A 16,638-nucleotide genomic window follows, 5' to 3' on the forward strand; every position below is an offset into this window, starting at 1 on the left:
AGAAATAGACTGTGGTTTCTTTTAACAGAAACACAACTTGCAGAATCATTTTAGGAACTTGTGAAATATAATCCCTATCAACTAGGCTTTAATTGACTTAACCAAGTGGCAGACTTGGGTCAAAACTCCACCAACTTTCTAACTGCAACACACTCCCATTCTTACTGGTGATTGCAATGGCAGTGTGGGAAATGAGAATTAACATTGGCTCAATGTACCAATTCCTTTAAAGGTGTGAGCAAATCCCTTTCTCTTATTACATCCTGTAATAGGATGTAAAATCTGTCATTAATAATTTTATATTGCTTATATATTGAAATTATAATGTTTAGTACATTTCATCAAATAAAATATGAAAGGTAATTTTATTTGTTTACTTTTACTTTGTAGCTACTAGAAAATTTAAAATTGCATACAAGGCACATATTTGCAGCTCACATTGTGTTTCCATTAACAGCCTTCACCAAGGCACAGTAATGTGGGTAACTGGTAACGTCATTCTAGGGGAGCAAATAATTAGACCCAATATTTGAGGTAACACACTGAATCATGAATCTCTGGGATGTGTGTTTATATTGATACCTTCAGCCCTATTTTAAATAATATTACTTCCTCCTTTGTTAAATATTTTCAGAATTTATTTTCATTAATATTTCCACACATTTGCAGACATAAGAACAAAAGTTCTGAAATTCTTTGAGCCTGTGAGTCTGCAATTTCGAAACCATGTTGATAATGGCTTCAGCTGGAAGAATAGAAACAATGAAAAATGTGCCGTCATTGGATATGAAAGATACTGGCTTAATTTCCCAGATAACACTCATGTAAGGGAGTTGCAGAATTTTAAGCAAATGGGAAGGGGTTTCTTTGTCTGGCAGTAGGTTAGTGGGATTGAGGAATAAGCATATTTCAAGTCTTTCAGAACCTCTCTTCTTGACGCGTCTCTTTCGTGTCCTCACTCTTTCTCGGTCATTGCCATATATTTCATGTAAGAGAATTAGCAAGACCATGATTTCAACGATATTATAATTTGGCAATCAAATTTTGGTATTTGGCTAGTTCATTATCAATGCTGTAAGAGAAATTTTTCTTAACTTTTAATTTTTAAAGTACAGTAATAGAAAGTACCAGAGTTTCAGACTGGCCCTCACATTAATGGTTTAGGGAAGTGCTGTTAATAGAAACAATATGAGCTGCAAATATGTGCCTTGCATGCAATTTTTAATTTTCTAGTAGCCACAAAGTAAAAGTAAACAAATAAAATTATATTTTATATTTTATTTAATGAAATGTAACCAAAATATAATTTCAATACATAAGCAATATAAAATTATTAACGACAGACTTACATGTTATTATTCTTAAGCACTAAGTCTTCAATATTCCTGGCATATTTAGCCATATGGGACTAGGCAGTAGGACAGCGTGGGTTTCATTCTCTTTCTCTCTAAGCTTTCTGTTACAACTATAAATAGCCACCTGTCTTACAGTCTTGAATTCCTTATGCCTTGCATACCTTAGTTGCTGGATTTCCAACTGTTGATAGTTACAGGGGATTTTTATTTCCCTTTAGTTCTCTTTAGGCAAGAATCCTCATTTCTCTAAGTATCTACTGGCTACAGTCTATTCCCAAACACCCATTTCTTCAACAGAGCTTCTGTAGTAAGCAGCAATGCCAACTCTGGAGAAGTTAAGCAGAAATTGTTTTCTGGATGAATCATGATTAGTTCAAAAATTCCAGGAAAGCTAAAGATTCAGTCTGAGAACATAAGCATGCACCGAAGGGTTAGGCATCAATGAACACAACCAAGGTTGTGCTCAGGATACCATTCTCGGCACCTCTGCAAGACTCTCTCAATATTGCTATGCTAGAGTTGGTTGGACCCGAATCTTTGCATCACCATCTCAAAATTCAAAGTTGAAGCTGAAGCACTTCACTGGTCAAGCATCATGACCTGGCAGCCAAGGGAGTCCTGGAGAGGAGATATCTAGATGCTTCCATTTCTGTAGTAAGAGGTAGAATTTTCTCATTACTTAAATCAGGGGAATTCTTCCCAAATAAGATGGCTGGTAGGATATGAGATAGAAAAAGAAGTCAATGCTCGGCTACAAAATCACTCAAGAAATAAATATAGTAGAATAAGTACATTTCCTTGTTTAAGGCAAATAACTTATAGTGTCCTTAATGTGCTCAATAAAAACTAGGGGCATACTGACTTCTTTAAAGAGAGAGTTTATTCCTTTTTGTGATTAAAATTATATTGTTAAATATTTTAAATTTCAAAAAGTAGTATTTCTGGTTTAATAAGTGAAATTTTAAAAGTCATAATCTTTCCTAAAATAACAAGAGTTAACAGTTTGATGTGATTTTTTTCCCATTTGTGTGTGTGTGTGTGCATGCACACATGTGTGCCAGGGGTGATATTTTAGAAATTTCTCTACCTGAACTGTTTTGAAACGGAAAAAAAATTTCCCGTCTATTCTTTTTTTAAAATTGATACTATATTTATCTTAGAAAAGTCTATAAAAATATAATGATATTATAAATCTAATGACAGTGACTGAAATTAAATGATTTTTGTTTTTTTATTGTGGTGAGAACAATTAACATAAAATTTAGCATCTTAATGAATTTTTAAGTGCACAACATTTTTAGCTAAAGGGACAATGTTGTACAGAGACTCTCTAATATTGATGTTGCCTGTCTTAAAGTTCCTAAGAAAAGGAATCATTCAGTTCTTAGAACTGCTTAAACTGTAAATTAACATTTAGGTTAATGTCAATGTCAATGTCACTCTACTTGGATTTAAAACACATTTTTTATTGCCGTTTGTCATGTCATCATTTCAAAGGTTAGAAAAAATGATTTATACTATACTGCAATCTTTCCCATATTCCATTTTCTCTATGTAATGAAATGTGAAAATGGCAAGACAGTTTAAATGAACTCTGTGGGATCAAGGCACTGTGTAAAACCTTGCCACAACCAACCAATAGAGGTTCTTAATCAAGAGGAATGTATGCAGGACACAGCACAGTTGAATTTGGATCCAGGAGCTGGCAGACACAGAGCAATGGAGAACTAGGTAAATTTAAAAATGAGTTGTAATTTAATTCTGATTGACTCTAAATGGAGATTGACACAAAGAAAATCAGGTGCTGACTGTCCAGGTTGCCCTGGAACAGTCAGATTTTAGGCTAATCAAAAACATTTATTAAAGCTAACAGAGTTTTTGATTAGGACAATATTCTAGTCATAATGTAAAGGTAAGCCTAACTTTACAAAAAATCAGCTATGATTTCATTTGTTTTATTTTCCTCCTCCATACATTATAATTAACATTTGTATTAAGTGCCTATTATGAACACATACTGAACACCTAATATGAAGCCATATACCTATGTGATTAATTCAACTTCCGTATAATGATTTGAAATGCCAATTTTGTAAATGTGTCCCGGCTGATTATATTGGAAGCAATTTGATGTAATCAGCCAGCTAAGTGACTTATCTCCACCTGGCATATTGCTACTTTCTTCACCCTGCATCAGTCACTAGTGCCAAAATGAGCTATGACTCCAGCTGCTCTGGCAATGACGCCCCTACCTACTCAGTTATAGAGCACTTTGCTTCATTAGACACTGAGGAGCACTTTAAATAGTAGAGCAACCAACTCTATTTAGGGTCTTTATTTCCCAGAGTATTATACATGCCAAAAGATATGGGGGGAAACCGACAGAGACAGACTGCCTTATATTTTTCCTGCAGAGTGTTCTTGGCAGTGAGAAGCAAGTTACAATGAGGATGACTGAATGAGACACCAGAGCTCAGGGAAAACAGAAACAACCTATTACTAGCACATCCGATTTTGTTTTCTAGCTTCTAGCATATTTCCACTCGTTACAGCACATGTTCACCTCATCGTTTCACTGGTAATTTAATATCTGCCCTGTGAACATGAATCCTGCGTACTAAGAACTTCATTCGTATTTTCTGTTTCAAGATTCTGCTAAATAGTATGCCCTACACAGCTGTATACATATTATGAGGAAGTCCAGAAACTCGCATAAACTTACTTTTGTTGGCAAATCGTGTAAGTGCTCTTGAAGTTTACCTGAAAATTTCTATATACCTTCTTCTATAATGTCCACATCATTTTAGGATGTTTTTTTAAAAAATTATTCAACAAATATTTACTGAGAACCTATTATATTCCAAAAATTATTCTAGTATCAGTGGTTAGAGCATGAACAAAGTTATGTAATATCACTTATATGAAACTTACATCCAAGTGGGTTGATGCAGAAGACAAACAAATAAAATATAAAACATGAGATGGTGATAAGTGCTATGGGCCAAAACAAATCATGGTAGTGGGTAGGTTATATTGGAGGTATACTGTTAAACAAGATGGCCAGGGAAGATCTTGCCAAAAAGGTAACATTTAAACAAAGACCTGAAAGGAGAAAAGGATCAAACTTTTTAGATACACAATCAAGTCATTAATAAGAAAATGGATGACTGCGTTTATGTGGCTGGAGGTGAACTACATAAAAACACATTAATGTAGGCATCATAGAAATTATTAATTCAATAATCTCTGGGGTAGTTATTTTGACAGAAATAATTAGCTTACTCTTAGAAGCAGATTCCACACAGTGCCTGTAAACTATTAATCAAGTAACAATGGGAGGTTAGAATAAAAGCTGTGAAATATGGTGTGTTCAAACTTGTAACCAAAATATAGTGTTGGAACTTGAAGCAGAAAGTAGCAACTTTTAAAAGTAATGATATATGATATATGATAGTTTGAAATATGCATGCAGTATATACATATGTGTGTGTCTGTGTGTATATGTGTGTATATATACATTTTATATATATATATATATATATATATATATTTTAGAGAGAGAGAGAGAGAGAGAGAGAGAGAGACAGGGTGTCACTCTGTTGCCCAGGCAGGGGTGTAGTGGCATGGTCATAGCTTGCTGTAACCTCAAACATCTAGGCTCAAGCAATCTTCCCACCTCAGCCTCCCAAGTAGTGGGTACAATAGGTGTGCACCACCACACCTAATTTTTGTTATTATTATTATTTTTTACAGGTAGGGTCTTGCTTGTTGTCCAGATGGAAATTGAGCCCCTGGCCTCAAGCAATCCTCCTGCCTTGGCCTCCCAAAGTGTTGGGATTACAGCACCTGGCCTAGAGGAGATGCTATGAAACCATGATGAATAAGAAGCTCACATGTAGAAAGCCACAGATTGAAAAAGAGTGGGTCTCCTGTATTGATCATCATTTAAAGCCTATTACTAAAAACATGAAAATTGGGAACTGGATAATACTTTTTATTGAGCTATTTTTAACTTGCACTAATAAATATTAGTATTATTCCTCATTTTCTTTGTAATTGGAAGGCTTTTATTTTATATTTGAAAGCTAAAGGAATATAAGAGTCAAATTTTGATTTGATCGTACCATACAAATTAATTGAATTAAACTTGTAAAATAAGTCACAGACTAGTTCAGGAGGCTTATAAGTAATGAGTCTTTGGTTTAAAAAAAGGGAGAGACTAATTTAGTGATTTACTTTCCTAAATATTGAAGATATTAAAATAAATGGCTTGCTGCATTTTTCCTTGGATTCATTTTATTTTTTTCATTATTCTACAAAATGTCTTGTAATCCAGTTATCACTGTTAGTGATTCCCTAGACATAAACTCAATTTAACTTTTAAAATTTTAATTACACAATGAATAGACATAGGATGCTTGAACATTAATTAACTTAAAGGTAGATTAGTTGACGAAAAAGTTTAATTTAACATTAATTTTAGTAGAGAGGAGATGCTATAGAAAGTATATTCATATATTTCAATGAGCAGAGACTTTAGCAGAGAGAAAATATCCTTTCTGCCATAGCAGATTTAAATCACTATAAATATTTTACAATCTCAGTTTCCAAAAATAAAAGACCCAAAACATAGCAATGGCTTAGTTACTTATCTTCTCATTGCTTTCTCATAAAAAGCACCAAGGAAAATGGGGATGGGGGATGCAGAGTTCACAAACTGTATCGTAGATACATCAAATGTTGTATAAACTACCACAGAATAGAAAAATGGAAAAATGTTTTCTATCATTTTCAATGTTAAAATGCTTCTGAGTTCAAATAAAGATGCCCTTTCTCATTGATGCAAATCTACTTATGAATATGTAGAATAAAACAGCCTATGAAAGTGATTAAAAAATCAATAAACTGATAACCTTCCATAATCACATAGTTATTCAATATTATTTACAGTAATTCAAGGATATACTGATCTTTTAAAATGTGATTATATCATCAATGCATTATAGAATAATATAACAAATTCAACAAATAACCAAAAAGGCATAAAATAAAATTTAACACATATAATTGGTGAATGTGGATAAAAATTAGGCAAATGTGATATCATAGAGAGCTCAAGAAAGAAGGATTTCAGTATCAGATTCGGTACTGGTATTATGAGTTGGAATATGATGAGAAATTTTTTTAAAAACCACTTCATTCAGTAAGATGGAAATCACTGTGATGTTGATGAATGGAGTTTCATGGAATACTGGGAGCAGCGGAAAGAAAGAATGAGTAGTAGGAAGTCAGTAAATACAGACAATCCAGTGGCATTAGACTATGAAGTCTACAACATAAATAATTAGATAGTGTGGCAAGCAATCCAATTTCTTTAGGATCTATTTTCAAATAACAAATTTAAAAGACTGTGCACTAGACTAGTGATTCTGTTATTTATAAAATTCGTTACTTCTTTCTTTAATTCACCAGTAGCTGAGCAGCTACAAGGTAGAAAGCATCGTACCAAAGGATTCCAAGAATATCTAAATTCCATTCTATCTATGAAGAGTTTGTATTCTAGTTCTGGAAATTAAAATAGTGAAATAATAGAATGTTTAGGGGTGCAATAATTTTTTGTACTGACAAAAAAACACGTAGTGGCAGTATATTTCCCACAATTATTTCTTGCAGGCCATAGGTTAAAGCTTATCCCAGCAAAATGCACATTAATACTTTTTAAATCGTATTGTGTCTAGAACATAAAGGTAGGGATATTAAGTATGTTATACCATGATAATGTGTAATGTTGCTAAACAAAAGATAATTATTTAAGCACTTTAGGCAGTAATAAAATGAAACTGCAAATCTTTCAAGAAAAATTGTTGGTTATTCAGAATTCCTGTTTACATATCACAAGTCTCATTCCTTCAGTAAATATTGACCCAGTTTTAGTAAAATTTTTGGAGAGTACAATTAAATAAAAATCTTCAAACTTCAGAAAAAATAGAACTGGATTAGGAAAACAAAAATTGCAAAAGTAAAGTTGGAAAATTAAGTATTGGTAGTTCAGATAAATTGGTGCAAAACTGTTAATTACAATATGGATTTCTGAAAAAATTTTTTGAGTACGTACCCTGTATAAGTCACTATGATGTGAAATGGGAGAAATACATAAAGGAATAATAACAGTCTGTCCAATCACGTTTTATAATCTAAAGTCTCAAGCATTTCTTATAGTGTGGATCTTTGGGATGAATTATCTCAGTTTTGGCTTATCTGAAAAATCGACTTTATCATTATCATTGAAGAATATTTTTGGTAGACATAGAATTTTGATTTCTTTTAGCACATTAAAGATGTAATTCCATTTTCTTCATTTTTTTGTTCTGATGAGAAACAAGTCCACACAATTCATACTGCTGTTCCCTTGAATGTAATATATATATTTTCCCTTTTACTACTTGAGATACTCTCTTCATCTTTGATATTCATTGGCAATTTGATTATGATGTCCCTAGATGTACTGTTTTTGTATTTATCTTGTGTAGAGTTAGCTAAGTTTCTTGTTTTTCACCAAACTCGTGAAAATTTTGAAAAATTTATCCAATATTTATCTCTGCCCTATTCTTCTCTCTTGGTAGAACTCCATTCACATGTATGTCAGACCACTTAGTTTATAAGGCTATGCTGTTTTTTTTCTTACAACCTTTTTCTCTTTCTTTAGATTGTATAATTTCAGTTGATCTGTGTTCAAGTTCACTGCCCCATCTGTTGCCTCAAGTCTGCTTTTAAGTTCATTGAAATATATTTATTATAGTGTCTTTAAAAACTTTGTCTATTTTCAATGTATTGGCCATTTCTGGTGATTTTCTATTGCATTTTAAAATTTATAGACAATGGGTCATATTTTGTTGCTTCTTTGAAGTCTAGCACCTTTTATTGCATGTTAGAAATTGTGCAGCAAAGTTGCAGAAACTGTGCATTTTGTTATCTTCCTCTGAAAGTGTTTTTGTGTTCCAATAAACAGTTAAATTACTAGTCATTCTCTTTGATTTTGTGGAGGTTTTGTTTAATAATTTGTTATATTGTTTTAATATCTGAAACGTATTCTTTCAATGACTGATCTTCTGCTAAATCTAGCTGAAATATAGTGGCGACAGGCTATAAGGCGGAAAAAAACCGCTCATGAATTGAAGAACTTTAAAAATGTACATTCAAACTGAGAGAGAAGGGAAGAAAGAAAGCCTGTAGCTGTTCCTTTGCCCCTAGGATTAAACACATTCTCCTGAGACTAAGATACATCACCCTTTGTATTCTCACCCCAGGGAAATTTAAACAGATTTCTTATCCTTTTTCTATTCTAACACCCAGCAGCAGAACCTAACTCATTGTAAGACTCAGAGCTTTTGCAATGCTGTTTTCTACACCGGAGATACTCTTGTAGCTAATGTCTTTCAAAAACTGTTCACAGTATTCCCTCATGAAACTCCACCTAATTCTATTAAATTAAATCTTACACCCTGAGATCTTTCACAATGCTTTAAAAAAAATCTTTATTACAGGTTTTAACTTATCTTGTTAGTTCTGGAGTTCTTGGTGAGCATTAATTCATTTATTCAGCAACAACTATTCTGTGTACAATGTATCTGGCATTGGTCTGGGTTCTCAGAATGGAGGAATGAAAACAATAGAAACAAATTCTGGCTGAGCACTGTGGCTTATGCCTGTAATTCAAGGTGTGATTGTGAGGCCGAGGCGGTGGAGGGGTGAGGTATAATTTGAGGCCAGGTGTTCAAGACTAGCCTGATCAACATAGGTAGACCCCATCTCTCCAAAAAAAAAAAAAAAAAAAAAAAATAGCCAATGTGTCTGCAGGCACCTATAGTCCCAGTCCCAGTTACTAGGGAGGCTGAGGTGGAAGTATTGCTTGAGCTGGAGTTAGAGGCTGCAGTGAGCTATGATGGCAACACAGAACACAGCACCCCTCCCTTGGTAACAGAGCCAGATCCTGTCTCCCCACCCCCCCCAAAAAAAAAAAAAAAAAAAAAAGGAAGGAATAATTTCTGTTTTCAGTCTAGTGGATCATGTAGGTAGATCTTTTCTTCAGAAGGAGTACTAGCTAGTAGTTACAGGTTATGGGAATGGACTTTGGAATTAGATTGCATTGCTTGAAGCCCATCTCTACTATTTTTGAGGTATGTATCCTTAAGCAACTTACTTAGATTCTCTGTGTTCCATTTTCACCACTTGTTAACTGTGGGTAACATTTGGTAGGATATTATGAGGATAAAATGAGTTAAAATGTGAAAAGCATTTAGAATAGTGCTTGGTATATTAAATCTCATATTTAATACACATTTGTCATTATGAGTTTTGTCTCTCCCACACCCATATAATTTTTAAAACATAATAGGTGATAACTACATACTGTTGGATGAATGAATGAATAAATGAATGAATAACTATGCTTCTGGATTAATAAATACACATCAAATAGCAATATTTTATATTGCTTCTCTCTTTTCTATGTTTTATAACAAAAGCTCTGGCTAGGAGGTGTTACAAATAGAAAATGGTTGAACTACCTTAATTTTGTTTGTTAATGTAATAACTGAATTGACTCTTTCTTTACTGCGATGGTCATATATGCTCATCTATTCTTTCAACAAAATTGTTTTTGTCCTCTTCTTCTTTAAAAACAAAAATGTGGCATTCCTTTACATCAGGAATTGACATGCTAGATGAGAAAGTGATATATGTTTAATTATACATAATAAAATCTAGTATACAAGGTGTACCTGAGGGAATAGAACGAATCACACATTTAAAAACATACACAAACTAGCATCTATTAATTTTTTTTTTTTTTTTTTTTGAGACGAGTTTGGCCCTGTTGCCCACACTGGAGTGCCCTGGCACGATCTCAGCTCACTGCAAGCTCCGCCTCCCGGGACAGGGTTTCACTGCGTTAGCCAGGTTGGTCTCGATCTCCTGACCTCGTGATCCACCTGCCTTGGCCTCCCAAAGTGCTGAGATTACAGGTGTGAGCCACCACGCCCGGCCTAGCATATATTAATTTAAATAATATGAAATTACCAACATTTTTGGCTATTCAAATGGCAATTTGATACAGATCAAAATAACAGACAATGAAAAATATATTCCATGTATCAGAATGCTATGTGAGTTTAGAAGAGAGAAATCTTTCAACCAGGATGATCAAATAAGACTTTAGAAAAGGAGTCAATTAGAATAGATTTGAAGAAAAACGTAGAGGCAGGACAAGTGGTTGAAAGTAGTGATTTTCACCAAATGTGGTTCCATAATTTTAAATGAGCATAGGAAAGAATGACCAGAAAACAGCTAACCTGAAAAAATACTCATCAGGTATTTTTTTAAATAGTTATTTTCAAGGAAGACGGTGGAGAAAGGGTTCTCGTGTTTGCATGCTGGATAACAGAACCTATCACAAAAGACTGCAAAATTCATAACCTTGCACAAAGGCTGTTGCCATCTTACACAAAAAACACTTCTGCAAGGACATCAGCCCAGCAACTGCCTGTCCAACCTCTGACTGACATCACCTTTGTTATTGATTTTTGTAGCCAAGGATAATGATTTTAAAACAATTATGTAACCCTCTTCCTTTTTTCCTTTAAAAACTTTGGTCTTTCTCTACCTCCCTGAATACACACATAGTTTATAATGTGTATTCCATTGCAATGCTTTATTCCCCAATAAATACACTTTCTTTTTCAAAACAGTTATTTCATTTCATTTACTTTATTTTTCAGTATCTAACTCTCTGAAGTTGTAGGGATAAAAAGGAGAAAATAGCAGCTCTAGGCAAAGTGTCTCCAACTAATGAAGTAAACATTCTTACAAATTAGATTTTACAGACCTAAAAGTAATTTCAAATATCTTAGTATGTGCTCTATGTGATAATATTTCCCACAGGAAAATTTTACTTAGTATAACTTGTAAAAGTCCGGGTGACTAATCTAGTTTTTCAGTATTGTATTGCATAGCACTAAAATACTCTCTATTAAGTCAGCAAAATTAAATTTTATTTTCTTGATTTAGTTAGACAATTCATTTATAAAGTGCAATAGCTATTTTTTTAAAAAAACTTATCTAATGAATAACAAGCTTTTATTGATCAATAATGAAACAAACACTGAATTTTAAAATAAGCAAAATACATAAACATCTGTTCAATAAAGAAGAAAAAGCAATTGCTAATTAACTTGCTTAAAGCAATTTATTTTTATTTTTTATTTTGTTTATAATTTCAACTTTTATTTTAGATTCAGGGGCTACATGTGCAGGTTTGTCACATAGCTGTATTGTATCATGCTGAGGTTTCCGGTACAAATGATCTTGTCACCCAGGTAGTGAGCATAGTACCTGACAGGTAGTTTTTCAGCCCTTAACCCCTCTCCTGCTTTCCCCACTACAGTAGTCCCCTGGGTCTGTTGTTCCCATCTTTATGTCTATGTGTACCCAACATTTAGATCCCACTTATAAGTGACAATATGTGGCATTTGGTTGTCTGTTCCTATGTTAATTTGCTTCGAGTGATGACCTGCGGCTGTGTTCATGTTGCTGCAAAGGACACAATATTGTTCTTTTGGCTGCATAGTATTCCTTGGTGTATATGCACCACATTTTCTTTATCCAAGTCCATGTTTATGGGCACATAAGTTAATTCTATGTCTTTGCTATTGTGAATAGTGCTGCGATGAACATACAAGTGAGTGTCTTTTTGGTAGAATGATTTATTAATATTTTCCTTTGGGTATAAACCCAGTAATGGGATTACTGGGTTGAATGGTAGTTCAACTCTTAGTTCTTTGAGAAATCTCTAACTTCTTTCCATAGTGGCTGATCTAATTTACATTCCCACCAACAGTATATAAGTGTTTCATTTTCTCCACAACCTTGCCAGCATCTGTTCTTTTTAAAATAATAGCCATTCTGACTGGTGTGAGATGGTATCTCATTGTGAATTTCATTTGCTTTTCTCTGATGATTAGTGATGTTGACCATTTTAAAAATATGTTTGTTGGCTGCTTGTCTGTTTTCTTTTGAGAAGTATCTTCGGGTCCTTTGTTCACTTTTTAATGGGATTGTCTTTTGCTTGTTAATTTAAGTTCCTTATAGATTCTGGTTATTCAATTTTTGTCGCATGCATAGTTTACAAATATTTTCTCCCATTCTGTAGGTTATCTGTTTACTCTAACTACATACATTTCAAGGAATCAGCTCTTAGTTGGAAATACTTCATTTAACAGGAAAATACCAGAGCTTCAGGACACTCGATACTTAAAGCACTGCATGAAATTAAAAACAGTGTGAATTTAAAAGAATAATATGCAGTAAAGTTTCGTGCTTTAAAATACAAGAAATTTGAACACTAAAGATAGATTGTTTGCTGCTATTTCTCACTTGAAGGCTTGGTTTTATGATTTTTTGAAATGGAAATTTCAAATGATGTGTATGTTATTCATGATAACTCCACTTATCTAAGGGAGAATTATTATATTTTCATATTAATTGGTGTGCCTTTAATACTGATAGTGTTATTTTTGTACCTGAATATAATGTGAAAATAAGCAAAATACCTATTTATTTTATAAAATAAATTTTATTGTGTATATTTGGAATTGACAACATGATGTTATACAGTATATATAGGTAGTAAAATAGTTACTAGTGTATACTATATATATTAATATCTCTCATCTCACATAAGTACAAGGGCAGCTAAAATTGACTTATTTAACAAAAATTATTAATACTATACAATTTTATTAACTTTATCCTCATGTACATTTGATCTGTAAACTTGTTCAATCTACATATCTGCTTCTTTGTGCTCTTTGACCTGCATTTCCTTATTTCCTTTTCCCACATACCTGCTGTTAGTAACCACCATTTCATTCTCTATCTCTGTGTATTTGACATTTTAAAATATCTATCTATCTATCTATCTATCTATCTATCTATCTATCTATCTATCTCTATCTCACATATAAGTTTAATCATACAATATTTTTCTTTCTGTGTTTGGTTTATTTCACTTACACAATGTGCTCCAGGTCCATCCATGTTTGTAGCAAATGGCAGGATCTCTTTAGGATGAATAATATTTCATTATATATATATATATATATATATATATATATATATCACATTTATTTATCTGTTCCCCCATCCATGAACATTTAGATTGTTGGCTATTGTGAATAATGCTGCAATGAACTGTAAATACACATATAAAGTGGTAATTTCATCTCTTTTGAGTATATATAAAGAAGAGAGATTGCTGGGTCTTATGACAGGGTTTTTGTGTTTGTTTGTTTGTTTTTTGTTTGTTTGTTTGTTTTACTTTATTAAAATACTGAGTTTTATTTCACATGTATATTTTTGTCTCCCCACCATTTCCATGTGTGACCACCACTACTACTATGTCCTATCATAACATTCCATACATACTTAAAACCAAGCAAAGGGTGGAGTTCCATCTTTAAAAACTAAACAGGCATTTTGGACAACACATTCTTGGCAATGGAACCTGGGCAACATTTATCAAACACGGTAGGGAAAGTTCTCACTCTGCATTATAAAAAGGACAGCCAGATATCAACTGTTACAGAAATGAAATAAGACGGAAAATTTTTAACAAATTGTTTAAACTATTTTCTTAAAGAGACTTCCTCCACTGCCAGAGATCTTGAATAGCCTCTTGGTCAGTCATCCGGAAGCAATTCTTCACATAATTGATGAACTTGGCTTCCACTTTGGGAAGAGAACCACCTTTTTCTATACTTGCTTGCATTTTTGCTTTAATGTCTTCTACAGAACTAGGTCCTTTTGGTGTTTTAGGAGTTTTTTCCTGTTTTTTGAAGGATTCTTGTCCTTTTGATCTTGGTGTTGATGATGGTTTTGAGTCTTTTCCATTCTGATTTGACTTTTGTGCATTTTTGGCTGGAGTATCTCGTATAGATTTCTTCACTGGTGCTTTTTCTTCAGCTTCCTCATCATCAAAATCATCATCATCATCATCATCATCTTCATCATCATCATCATCATCTTCATCAGCAGCAAGTTTTACTTTTTTCTGTGGAACCTTGCTACCACCTCCAGGGGCAGACCGCTTTCCAGATATACTTAAGAGTTTCACATCCTCCTCCTCTTCATCTTCTGACTCTGCATCTTCCTCCACAGCTACTAAGTGCTGTCCACTAATATGCACTGGCCCTGAACCACACTTCAACCTTAAGACCACTGGTGGTGTTATTTCAAAGCCCCCAAGGGAAACCGTTGGCTGTACAGACATTTTCAAAGTTGCCAGTGTTACTTTAATTGGACTGCCTTCGTAATTCATTGCCTCTGCTTCAACAATGTGCAATTCATCCTTTGCACCAGCCCCTAAACTGACCGTTCTTAAAGATAACTGGTGCTCATTTTCATCATTATCCACCTTAAAGTGATAATCTTTGTCGGCCTTTAGTTCACAACCGAAAAGATAGTTCTGGGGCCTCAGGGGGCTCATGTCCATGTCCATCGAATCTTCCATCAGGTGGCGGCACGCACTTAGGTGGGAGAGAAGGTGGACGGAGATAAACGAACGCTGCTCCAGAGAACAGCCGCGCAGGACGGAATCACACCAGGCTTGTTTGTTTTTTGAGACAGGATCTCTGTCACACAGGCTAGAGTGTAGTAACGTGATCACGGCTCACTACAGACTTGACCTCCCAGGCTCACGCAATTCTCCCACCTCCGCTTCCTGAGTAGCTGGGACTACAGGCATATGCCACTATGCCTACATAATTTCTTTTTTTCAGTTTTAGTAGAGACAAGGCCTTGCTGTGTTGCCCAGGCTGTTCTTGAACTCCTGAGCCCAAGCTGTCCTCTAGTCTTGGCGTCTCAAAGTGTTGAGATTGCAGGCATGAGCCAGCAAGCCCTGCCGACGGTTTTATTTTTAATCGCTTTAGGAACCTTCATACTGTTTTTCATTATGACTGAACTAATCTACCTTCCCAGAGTTCCCTTTTCTCCACATGCTTGCCAAACTTCATTATCCCTTGTTTTTAATGGCCATTGTTACAGGTGTGAAGTGGTATCTCCCAATGGTTTTAATTTGCATTTTCCTCATTAGTGATGTTGAGCACCTTTTCATATATGTGTTGGTTATTTTTGTAACTTTTTGGAGAAGTGTCAGTGCAGGTCCTTTGCCCATTTAAAAATTGGGTTGCTGGCCGGGTGTGGTGGTTCACGCCTGTAATGCCAGCACTTTGGGAGGCCGAGGTGAGCGGATCACGAGGTCAGGAGATGTAGACTATCCTGGCTAACACGGTGAAACCCCGTCTCTACTAAAAAATACAAAAAATTAGCCGGGCGAGGTGACGGGCGCCTGTAGTCCCAGCTACTCGGGAGGCTGAGGCAGGAGAATGGCGTGAACCCGGGGGGCGGAGCTTGCAGTGAGCTGAGATCCGGCCACTGCACTCCAGCCTGGGCGACAGAGCGAGACTCCGTCTCAAAAAAAAAACCACAAAAAACAAAAACAAAAAATTAGCCGGACGTGGCACCCGCTTGTAATCCCAGCTACTTGGGAGGCTAAGGCAGGAGAATCAGTTGAACCCGGGAGATGGAGGTTGCAGTGAGTCGAGACAGCACCACTGCACTCCAGCCTGGGGAACAAAGCAAGACTCCATCTCAAAAACACAAACAAAAAACTTGGGTTGCTTTTCTGCTATTGAGTTGTAAGAGTTCATCATAAATTTTGGCTATTAACCCCTTATCAAATATGTGGCTTGCAAGTATTTTTTCCCATTTAATGCATTACCTTTTTTCTCTGTTGGTTGTTTCCCTTGCTGTGGAGAATACTGATTTTTTAAACAAAATGTCATGTTACCGCTAACATAATATGCTCTATCTAAAGTAGTAATTCAAAAATTATCCCAATATGCCAACTAATAGGGAACATTGTTCCCTATTGCCTTACAGCTAACAGTTCTAGTACTAAAAAAGGTATAAATAAAAGTGAATCTACTTGCTATTGGTGATTTTGTAACAAACTAATGAGATTACACTATTTTGATGTTGTGGAATCAACTTTAAACTGAGATTTAAGGGAACTTTTTTCACCACCTGGGCAATGAGGGGTTTAGATTAGATTGTCTTTATCAGATCTCAAGTTTTATGATACTAATGTTAAATTCACAGAGATTCTGAAGTTACTGTAACAATGGCTTAATAGAAAACGCAAAGCTTCAGTAAGCCACCATGACACGTG

General features: G+C 34.7%; 1 pseudogene; it reads right to left on the reverse strand.

Annotated features, from left to right (window-relative positions):
- Positions 1-13,683: 13,683 nt before the first annotated feature.
- Positions 13,684-15,015, reverse strand: LOC102130199 (nucleophosmin pseudogene; annotated as a pseudogene).
- Between the last annotated feature and the right edge of the window lie 1,623 nt (positions 15,016-16,638).

The sequence above is a fragment of the Macaca fascicularis genome, chromosome 11 (assembly GCF_037993035.2).
Source record: "Macaca fascicularis isolate 582-1 chromosome 11, T2T-MFA8v1.1".
Lineage (NCBI taxonomy): Eukaryota > Metazoa > Chordata > Mammalia > Primates > Cercopithecidae > Macaca > Macaca fascicularis.